The 11,653-nt window shown below is 44.5% G+C and overlaps 1 non-coding gene and 1 pseudogene across 1 annotated transcript; one reads left to right on the top strand and one right to left on the bottom strand.

Annotated features, from left to right (window-relative positions):
• Nucleotides 1-3,327: 3,327 nt before the first annotated feature.
• Nucleotides 3,328-7,583, bottom strand: LOC132437670 (small ribosomal subunit protein uS11-like; annotated as a pseudogene).
• LOC132439075 (U6 spliceosomal RNA) lies at nucleotides 5,038-5,144 on the top strand. Its single transcript, XR_009522304.1, has one exon. It is a non-coding gene; the product is annotated as a U6 spliceosomal RNA (small nuclear RNA).
• Nucleotides 7,584-11,653: the final 4,070 nt, after the last annotated feature.

Genomic DNA, 11,653 nt, shown 5'->3' on the forward strand with positions numbered 1-11,653 from the left:
TGTGTGGCATGCAGGATATTAGTTCCCCAACAGGGGTTTGAACCTGTACCACTTGCAGTGGAAGCTCGGAGTCTTAACCACTGACCCACCAGGGAAGTTCCCCCCTCTCCAACTGTATTTTAAAAAGGAAAAATATGTATATAAAAAAAAGGAAAAATATAAAGAAAATCATTTATAATAAAATAACATCCATTTCTATAAGTAAATGCTTAGGCACAAGTACTCTGGGAGACTTTCGCAGGCAGATGCTAAAAATGCAAATTGATAGGGTTGCGCTGTGCAGCCACACAGATATCACATTTGAGGATGTGAATTTCCCAGATGGTACATGACTCTTGGTAAAATTCCGAACCAAGCAAATCATGATCTTCCTAGGATTTACAGGGTAGCTAACTTCTTGGAATATTCAGGGTATAACAAAATAGTACAAAAGGCCCTTTGTGATTATACATAAAACAGAGAGGTAGGTTCAGAGCCTACAAGTTTTTTGTTTGTTTGTTTTACCACCTTTGTGAATGTTCAGTGGAAGATTCAAAAGTCACAGCGGGGACACGGGACAATTCTTCACTTGACAGCACTGTCCCATGCATTGCAGGAGAGTTAGCATGTCTGGCTGTTGCCCACTCAATTCCAGGAGCTCCCCAATAATTGTGGAAACAAGAAGAGCTCCTTAAATTTCCCAAATGTTTCCCTGGGAGGGGGGTAACTTCCTGTTGAGAACTAATATGGGAGCAGTCAGCCACATGTAGTTAATATAGGGCTTTAAAATGTGTGTGTGGGGGCTTCCCTGGTGGCGCAATGGTTGAGGGTCCGCCTGCCGATGCAGGGGACACGGTCTTGCTCCCTGGTCCAGGAAGATCCCACGTGCCGCGGAGCAACTAAGCCCGTGTGCCACAGCTACTGAGCCCGCGAGCCACAACTACTGAGCCCATGTGCCACGACTACTGAAGCCCGCGTGCCTAGAGTCCATGCTCTGCAACAAGAGAAGCCACCGCAATGAGAAGCCCATGCACCGCAACAAAGAGTAACCCCCGCTCACCGCAACTAGAGAAAGCCCACGTGCAGCAACAGAGACCCAACGCAGCCAAAAATAAAATAAATAAATTTTAAAAAATCCTTTGAGGGGCTTCCCTGGTGGCGCAGTGGTTGAGAGTCCGCCTGCCGATGCAGGGGACACGGATTCGTGCCCCGGTCTGGGAAGATCCCACATGCCGCGGAGTGTCTGGGCCCGTGATTCATGGCCACTGAGCCTGCGCGTCCGGAGCCTGTGCTCCGCAACGGGAGAGGCCATAACAGTGAGAGGCCCGCGTACCGCAAAAAAATAAATAAATAAAATAAAATGTGTGTGTGTGTGACTTCCCTGGTTGGTCCAGTGGTTAAGACTCCACGCTTCCACTGCAGGGAGAGTGGGGCTCGATCCCTGGTTGGGGACCTAAGATCCCATGTGCTGCACAGTCCAGCCAAAAAATCAAAACAAATAAATAAATAATGAAATATGTGGGGTCCCCGACTTGTGATGTGCTGACAGTGTAAAATGCTCATAGGATTTCAAGACTTGATATGAAAAAAAAAGAGCATAAAATATCTCATTAATAACTTTAAAAAAACCAAGTATTTGTTGAAATGATACACACACACAAAACCTCTGTTCTTCAATTGATTAATTAATTATTTTTTTCTTTTTGGCCATGCCACATGGCTAGTGGGATCTTAGCTCCCCAACCAGGCTTGAACTTGCAACCTTGGCAGTGAAAAACCCCAAGTCCTAACCACTGGACCACCAGGGAATTCCCTAAAATTTTTTTATTATAGCCATCCTAGTGGCTGTGAAGTGGCATCTCACTGTGCTTTGGGGTTGCAGTTCCCTGATGTCTGATGATGTGGAACATCTAACTATAGCTTTTTTTTTTTTTTTTTTTTTTCCGGTACGCGGGCCTCTCACTGCTGTGACCTCTCCCGTTGCAGAGCACAGGCTCTGGATGCGCAGTCTCAGCGGCCATGGCTCACGGGCCCAGCCGCTCCGCGGCATGTGGGATCTTCCCGGACCGGGGCACAAACCTGTGTCCCCTGCATCGGCAAGTGGACTCCCAACCACCGTGCCACCAGGGAAGCCCTAACTATAGCTTTTTGATGACAAAGTTTAACAAGTCCCTACAGGAAACAGGCTTTTGTCTTCCACAAAGAGACAAGAGATTCTCCAAGGTGCCTGGTAGGGACTGAATGTTTGTGTCCAACCACCCCACCCTCTCAGATTAATATGTTGAAATCCTCCCTCACAATGTGATGGTATTTGGAGATGGGGCATTTGGGAGGTGATTAGGTCATGAGGGTGGAGCCCTCACCGAGTAGGATTAGTGTCCTTATTAAAGAGTCCCGAGGACTTCCCTGCTGGCGCAGTGGTTAAGACTCTGTGCTCCCAATGCAGGGGGCCTGGGTTTGATCCCTGGTCAGGGAACTAGATCCCACACGCGTGCCTCAGCGAAGAGTTTGCATGCCACGACTAAGGAGCCTGCGTGCTGCAACTAAGGAACCAGTGAGCTGCAACTAAGGAGCCCGCCTGCAGCAACTAAGACCCAGCGCAACCAAATAAGTAAATATTAAAAAAAAAAAGAGAGATCCCAGAGTGTTCATTATTCCTGCCCATGTGAGGACACAGTGAGAAGACAGCCATCTGCAAACAAGGAAGCAGGGCCTCACGAGATAGCAGATCTGCTAACATCTTGACCTTGGACTTCCAGCCTCCAGTACTGTGAGAAATAAATGATTGTTGTCTAAGCCCCCCAGTCTATGGTATTTTTGTTACAAGAGCCCAGACAGATTAAGACGGTGCGTATAGTTCCAATTGTGTTCTGCTTGTTTTCTTGCTTAGGTAGGGATAGGTCTGCTATTTGCTGTGGTTCTCTCCACCTTGGACTTGGGCTCAGCTCTTCACAGCCATGCTGCAGGCCCTAGACGATAGCCTGAGGTCTCCAAGGATTGACTTTCTCTGTAGAGACAGGCTGGGAGACACTTTTGCAAGGGGGAGGAGAAAGAAAGGATAGGACACTGGAGTCTCCAGAGTCCTGAGGCACCCCCAGTTCCTCCAGGGAACTGATTCAACAAAGTAAGCAAAGCTGTGTTTCAGAGCCTCCTGGGGAGTGATGTGTAGCTCTGGGAAGGCATCCGCAGAGTAATGTCCTACCACTATTGATGCGGATGGTGAGGATGACGAAAGGTCCTCAGTGTGATGAGCAGGAGCCCTGCCAGGAGCTGCAGAGAGCAGCCCTGGTTCCTGTGGAGCATGCCTCCCTCTCAGGAGACAGGCTGACCTGAGGAGGAAGGAGGTGCCTACAGCCGCTTGGCATGGCCACGCTGTAAAGTGCAGGTTATCAGAGCAAAAATGGGAGCTGGGGTGGTCAGCAGGGTCCATGCACAAAGAGGGGACTGGAAGCCAGGTGTGGGGCATCGAGGAGCATTCACCACACCCCAAGAGCGGTGGGCTGCCTCAAAGGGGCATCCAAGGAGGGTCAGATACGCATCTGTTAGAGGATGCTGGCTGTAGTATGGAAAGCAGACAGCAGGGGGCGGGAGGGAGCCAGCAGAAGTCCTGTCTGGGAAGTAAAGCAGCAAGCCCTAGGGGCACCTCTGAACAAGTGCAGGTCCTGCTCTAGACACTTCCACAGACACAAAGGCAATACAAGACGTGGCCGTGGCCCTCTGGAACATTACAACCACAGCTGGCAGGCCAGGAGACACGCGTTTGTGGTTCTCGAGTGCAGTAAGTAGGTGAGCGAGATTTAGCAGCACCTCCTTATTGTGACGTAAATAAATAAACAGCCCAACAGCAAGGCACACCCTCTCTTAGCATGTGCTTTACCCCCCAAGGCCAGTTAGCTGAAAGTCATACCCAGCCACAGGCTTTTGCCACCCAAACACCACTTCTAGAGGCTTTCCCTGTGCATTTGTAAGGTCATGACCTTTCACTCCCGTCAGTTCATCTTTCTGAGCTTCAGCATCTTCATCTGTAAAACAGGATCATATAATTATCTCCATCATAGTGTGGTGATGAGGATTAACTCAGATAATGCAAGCAAAGTGCTTAGCACAGGAATTTTTTTTTAATTTTTATTTATTTTGGCTGTTTTGGGTCTTCACTGCTGCGCGCAGGCTTCTTCTAGTTGCAGCGAGTGGGGGCTACTCTTTGTTGCAGTGCGCGGGCTTCTCATTGCGGTGGCTTCTCTTGCTGTGGAGCACGGGCACGCAGGCTTATTAGTTGTGGCTCACGGGTTCTAGAGCTCAGGCTCCGTAGTTGTGGCTCTTGGGCTTAGTTGCTCCGCGGCACGTGGGATCTTCCCGGACCAGGGATCGAACCCGTGTCCCCTGCACTGGCAGGCAGATTCTTAACCACTGCTCCACCAGGGAAGTCCTCAGTGAATGTTAATGATAATTGTTATTTCTGTTTTATCTTGATATGTCAGTATTAAATTATTATTCAACCACAAAGCTGACTCTCCCATAGGACTGTGAATACCCTGAGGGCAAAGTCATCTTTGCATCTACCATAAACCTAAATGCTTACTGCCAGGGGTGGAGGGGAGAGCTGTGCCCCTGTCCACAGTGCTGAAGCTTCACGGCCTGGGCATTCCTTGTGATGCTTCCTCTCCAACCCATTCACACTGTCCTCTATGAAGATGCCCTCTGCATTTGCACATGATAGTGGTCCTGGCATCAGCTCTCATCTCATCTCCCAGCTATGTTAACTGAATACGGCAGGTAGTAAAAGGGTTCGTACCACATGAACTCACTGTTGGAAAACACACCCTGTCCATGCATTCATTTTTGTAGAGCATATATTGTGTACAAATTATCAAACGTGTATAGAAGAAGAATATATACCAGTTAATGGTCTTATCACATTATGGTGGGATTGGTCACTGCAAGGGGATTGCTTTTTTTGAACTTATTCTCTTCGGTATTTTTGTTTGTTTTAACAATAACTCCTACTTTATCTTTGTCAAATTAATTTGAAAATAATGTTTAACCAGAAAACACAGTTAGGTGCTCACTTCAGCAGCACATACAGTAAAATTGGAATGACGTGGAGAAGATTAACATGGCCCCTGAACAAGGATAACTCGCAAATTCATGAAACGTTCCATAGTTTTCAGACTTACAGATATTGAAAACAAACTTATGGTTACCAAAGGGAAAACATATGGGGGAGGGATAAATCAGGAGCTTGGGATAAACATAAACACACTACTATGTAGAAGATAGATAACCAACAAGGACCTACTGTATAGCACAGGGAACTCTACTCAATATTCTGTAATAACCTATATGAGAAAAGAATCTGAAAAAGAATGGATATATGTATGTGTATAACTGAGTCAATTTGCTGTACACCAGAAACTAACACAACATTGTAAATCAACTATACTCTAAAAAATTTTTTTTATTATTTTATTTTATTTTATTATTTATTTATTTATTTTTTGCGGTACGCGGGCCTCTCACTGCGGTGGCCTCTCCCGTTGCGGAGCACAGGCTCTGGACGCGCAGGCTCAGCAGCCATGGCTCACGGGCCCAGCCGCTCCGTGGCATGTGGGATCCTCCCGGACCGGGGCACGAACCCGTGTCCCCTGCATCAGCAGGCGGACTCTCAACCACTGCGCCACAAGGGAAACCCTAAAAAAATTTTTTTAAAGAAAACACCGTTAGTTGGGAGAACTGCACAAAGAAGGTTTGGGAACCACCTTCAGGGTCCAAAGGCAGAAGCAGAATCTATTACTCCTCTATCTGAATTTGGGCAGGACCTTGTGACTGCCTCAATGAATAGGATATGGGGGAAGTGACTCTAGGTAGCTCCCAAAACTAGGTCATGAATGGTGATACAACTTCCAGCTGCCTTTCTCTCTGAGGATGCTTGGTCCTGGAACCCAGCGGCCATGCTGTGAGGAAGCCCAAGCCAAGCACTTGGAGAGGCCCAGCCTACAAGCAGCATGAACCTCCCCATGTGTGAGGGAGGGAGCCTTCAGATGATCCAGCTTCTGACCTTTGGATCTTCCAGCTGAGGCCTCAGATAAGGATGAGCAGAGACAAGCCATCCTGACTGATGTGCTCTGCCTGAGTTCCTGATCCACGGCATCTGTAAGCAAAATAAATGGTTGTTTTATGGCAATAAGTTTGGGGGGTACTTTGTGTTGCAGTCATAGCAACCAGAGCAGCTGGTAAGTGGGAGAGTCAGGGTTTGACATTGGGAGTCCCAACCTCTTTTCACTCACCCTCCACCCTTCCCCGCTCTCGCCTTCTGGTGAAACTCCAGCATTACCAGTGGCTAGCAGCCTCCTCTCTCCCAGTCTGGGGACTTCTGACTAATCTCAAGACCAGTTATTTTTATTTGGAAAATAAACATTAGAATTCAAAGGCAATTGTTCACGGAGTGTGTAAAAGCCTCTCTCGGTGACAGCTGTGGTTCTTCCCACAAAGGAGAGCCACCAGCCCTCTTATCACCCTTGCCCGCGCGCCCCCCCATGCAAGAAAACGTGAGTCAAACAAAAAGTAACGAGACCGTCTGTTCCTTCCTCCCGCCCATGCCGTTTGCTCAGATCACAAAGCTTCCTCCTCCTCCTTCTTCTTCTTTTAAAATAAAGTCTCCGGGCTTCCCTGGTGGCGCAGTAGTTGACAGTCCGCCTGCCGATGCAGGGCACGTGGGTTCGTGTCCCGGTCCGGGAAGATCCCACATGCCGCGGAGCGGCTGGGCCCGTGAGCCATGGCCGTTGAGCCTGCGCGTCCGGAGCCTGTGCTCCGCAACGGGAGAGGCCACAGCAATGAGAGGCCCGCGTACCGCAAAAAAGTAAAAAAATAAAAATAAAATAAAATAAAAAGTCTCCGAGGATCGGAGGGCCAGGCATTGTCTTTTCTGTGCCTACCTTGCTTCCTTCCAAAACAGTGGGACATATGCCTTCCGTTTGCTTTAGCATTTTCGTATTTTGAGCTTACATCAAGGCAATTTATTAACAGAAAACAATAATTTGAGGAGTCCTTCTCACAGAGAGCGACCACGGAGACCCCCCGTTCCTGCGGGTACTGTCGGAGGAGATGGGGGTGACATCCTCAATCCGCCCAATCTTTGTTCCTGAGCGGGTGAGGGCTCTGAGGGCTGACTGGGCCCCCGGTCCAGGAGTCTTGGTCCTATTTCCTCCTGTGGCCCGGAGTTTGATGTGGAGGGCAGTGATGCCCAGCTCCTTGCACCTCTGGGTTACATCCTAGGCAGCCAACGTGGCAGCATATGGGGATGACTCATCTCAGTCAGCCTTCACCTTCATCCCACCAGTTACACGGCAGATAGCTTCCTTGCCAGAAAGGTCGGTGACATGGACAAAAGTGTCATTGAAGGATGCAAAAAGGTGGCACACACCAAATGCATTTTCTCGCTCAGCCACCTGAGGGCCGAGGCTGATGATCTGTTCTTCCTTCTTTTCTTTCCCCTTGCGAGGTGCCCTTTCTGCGCATCTTCTCCAGAATCCACCAGCAGAAAGAGAGAGAGGGAGAGGGCGGGGCGACGGCTCAAGCTCGTCTGCTTTAGCGTTAAAAAAAATCATACTTAACACCTGGGCAGGTCTAGAAGCACATCTATGGGCCCTCAGGCTTGAGAGCCAAGTTTGGCTGAATATTGTAACCAAAAGTGGGGTCAGGCTACTCGTTGCCCAAAAGCCAATAAAAAGGCAAGGGTGGTGGAAAGGAAACTCTGCTTTATTTTGGATGAGGGCAACTGGGGGTGGGGGCAGTGGACGCCTGTCCAAAGGCCAGCTCCTTCCCCATTCCTCTCCTGTGAAAATCTGGGGGTAAGAGCTTTTATAGGTGAAGGGAGAGGGCTACATGCAGAAACAGCACAGTCAGCTCTGACAGTCATCTTGAAATTGGTCATCGGTGGTCTGACCAGTGTCATCCTGACTGTTGTAAGTACAGTTAATCTTCAGTTCCAGCGTTGGTTTGTTTCCATTTCTTTTTTTTTTCTGAATTTTATTTTATTTATTTTTTATACAGCAGTTTCTTATTAGTTATCTATTTTATACATATTAGTGTATATATGTCAATCCCAATCTCCCAATTCATCCCACACACCTCCCCGCCCCTGCCACTTTCCCCCCTTGGTGTCCATACGTTTGTTCTCTACATCTGTGTCTCTATTTCTGCCCTGCAAACTGGTTCATCTGTAGCATTTTTCTAGGTTCCATATATATGCGTTAATACACGATATTTGTTTTTCTCTTTCTGACTTACTTCACTCTGTATGACAGTCTCTAGATCCATCCACGTCTCTACAAATGACCAAAATTCATTCCTTTTTATGGCTGAATAATATTCCATTGTATATATATACCATATCTTCTTTATCCATTCGTCTGTCGATGGGCATTTAGGTTGCTTCCATGACCTGGCTATTGTAAATAGTCTTGCAGTGAACATTGGGGTGCATGTGTCTTTTTTAATTATGGTTTTCTCTGGGTATATGCCCAGGAGTGGGATTTCTGGGTCATATGGTAGTTCTATTTTTTGTTTTTTAAGGAACCTCATACTGTTCTCCATAGTGGCTGTATCAATTTACATTCCCACCAACAGTGCAGGAGGGCTCCCTTTTCTCCACACCCTCTCCAGCATTTGTTGTTTGTAGATTTTCTCATGATGCCCATTCTAACTGGTGTGAGGTGATACCTCATTGTAATTTTGATTTGCATTTCTCTAATAATTAGTGATGTTGAGCAGCTTTTCATGTGCTTCTTGGCCATCTGTATGTTTTCTTTGGAGAAATGTCTATTTAGGTCTTCTGCCCATTTTTGGACTGGGTTGTTTGTTTTTTTGATATTGAGCTACATGAGCTGTTTATATATTTTGGAGATTAGTCCTTTGTCCATTGATTCATTTGCAAATATTTTCTCCCATTCTGAGGGTTGTCTTTTCGTTTTGTCTGTAGTTTCCTTTGCTTTGCAAAAGCTTTTAAGTTTCATTAGGTCCCATTTGTTTATTTTTGTTTTTATTTCCATTACTCTAGGAGGTGGATCAAAAAAAATCTTGCTGTGATTTATGTCAAAGAGTGTTTTTCCTATGTTTTCCTCTAAAAGTTTTATAGTGTCCAGTCTTACATTTAGGCCTCTAATCCATTTTGAGTTTATTTTTGTGGATGGTGTTAGGGAGTGTTCTAATTTCATTCTTCTACATGTAGCTGTCCGGTTTTCCCATCACCACTTATTGAAGAGACTGTCTTTTCTCCATTGTATATCCTTGCCTCCCTTGTCATAGATTAGTTGACCATAGGTGCATGGGTTTATCTCTGGTCTTTCTATCCTGTTCCATTGATCTATGTTTCTGTTTTTGTGCCAGTACCATATTGTCTTGATTACTGTAGCTTTGTATTATAGGTTGAAGTCAGAGAGTCGATTACTCCAGCTCCGTTTTTCTCCCTCAAGACTACTTTGGCTCTTCAGCGTCTTCTGTGTCTCCATATAAATTTTAAGATCTTTTTGTTCTAGTTCTGTAAAAAATGCCACTGGTAATTTGATAGGGATTGCATTGAACCTGTAGATTGCTTTGGGTAGTATAGTCATTTTCACAATATTGATTCTTCCAATCCAAGAACATGGTATATCTCTCCATCTGTTTGTGTCATCTTTGATTTCTTTCATCAGTGTCTTATAGTTTTCTGAGTATAGGTCTTTTACCTCCTTAGGTAGGTTTATTCCTAGATATTTTATTCTTTTTGTTGCAATGGTGAATGAGATTGTTTCCTTAATAACTGTTTCTGATCTTTTGTTGTTAGTGTATAGGAATGCAAGAGATATCTGTGCATTAATTTTGTATCCTGCAACTTCACCAAATTCATTGATTAGATCTAGTAGTTTTCTGGTGGCATCTTTAGGACTCTCTATGTATAGTATCATGTCATCTGCAAACCGTGACAGTTTTACTTCTTCTTTTCCAATTTGTATTCCTTTTATTTCTTTTTCTTCTCTGATTGCCATGGCTAGGACTTCCAAAACTATGTTGAATAATAGTGGCAATAGTGGACATCCTTACCTTGTTCCTGATCTTAGAGGAAATGCTTTCAGTTTTTCACCATTGAGAATGATGTTTGCTGTGGGTTTGTCATATACAGCCTCTATTATGTTAAGGTAGGTTCCCTCTATGCCCACTTTTTGGAGAGTTTTTATCATAAATTGGTATTGAATTTTGTCAAAAGCTTTTTCTGCATCTATTGAGATGATCATATGGTTTTTATTCTTCAATTTGTTAATATGGTGTATCACGTGGATTGATTTGCGTATATTGAAGAATCCTTGCATCCCTGGGATAAATCCCACTTGATTGTGGTGTATGATCCTTTTAATGTGTTGTTGGATTCTGTTTGCTAGTATTTTGTTGAGGATTTTTGCATCTATATTCATCAGTGATATTGATCTGTAATTTTCTTTTTTTTTATAGTATATTTGGTTTTGATATCAGGGTGATGGTGGCCTCATAGAATGAGTTTGGGAGTGTTCCTTCCTCTGCAATTTTTTGGAAGAGTTTGAGAAGGATGGGTCTTAGCTCTTCTCTAAATGTTTGATAGAATTCACCTGTGAAGCCATGTGGTCCTGGACTTTTGTTTGTTGGAAGATTTTTAATCACAGTTTCAATTTCATTACTTGTGATCAGTCTGTTCATATTTTCTATTTCTTCCTGGTTCAGTCTCAGAGCATTGTGCTTTTCTAAGAATTTGTCCATTTCTTCCGGGTTGTCCACTTTATTGGCATATAGTTGCTTGTAGTAATCTCTCATGATCGTTTTTATTTCTGCAGTGTCAGTTGTTACTTCTCCTTTCTCATTTCTAATATTGTTGATTTGAGTCTTCTCCCTTTTTTCCTTGATGAGTCTGGCTAATGGTTTTTCAATTTTGTTTATCTTCTCAAAGAACAAGCTTTTAGTTTTATTGATCTTTGCTACTGTTTCCTTCATTTCTTTTTCATTTATTTCTGATCTGTATGATTTCTTTCCTTCTGCTAACTTTGGGTTTTTTTTGTTCTTCTTTCTCTAATTGCTTTAGGTGTAAGGTTAGATTGTTTATTTGAGATTCTTGTTTTTTGAGGTAGGCTTGTATTGCTATAAACTTCCATCTTAGAACTATTTTTGCTGCACCCCATAGGTTTTGGATCGTCGTGTTTTCTTTGTAATATGTGTCTAGGTACTTTTTTATTTCCTCTTTGATTTCTTCAGTGATCTCTTGGTTATTTAGTAACGTATTGTGTAGCCTCCATGTGCTTGTGTTTTTTACATTTTTTTCCCTGTAATTGATTTCTTATCTCATAGCGTTGTGGTTGGAAAACACGCTTGATATGATTTCAATTTTCTTAAATTTACCGAGGCTTGATTTGTGACCCAAGATGTGATCTATCCTGGAGAATGTTCCATGTGCACTTGAGAAGGGAGTGTAATATGCTGTTTTTTGGATGGAATGTCCTATAAATATCAATTAAATCTATCTGTTCTATTGTGTCATTTGAAGCTTGTGTTTCCTTATTAATTTTCTGTCTGGATAATCTGTCCATTGGTGTAAGTGAGGTGTTAAAGTCCCCCACTATTATTGTGTTACTGTCGATTTCCTCTTTTATAGCTGTTAGCAGTTGCCTTATGTATT

The sequence above is a fragment of the Delphinus delphis genome, chromosome 15, assembly GCF_949987515.2.
Source record: "Delphinus delphis chromosome 15, mDelDel1.2, whole genome shotgun sequence".
Classification (NCBI taxonomy): Eukaryota; Metazoa; Chordata; class Mammalia; order Artiodactyla; family Delphinidae; genus Delphinus; species Delphinus delphis.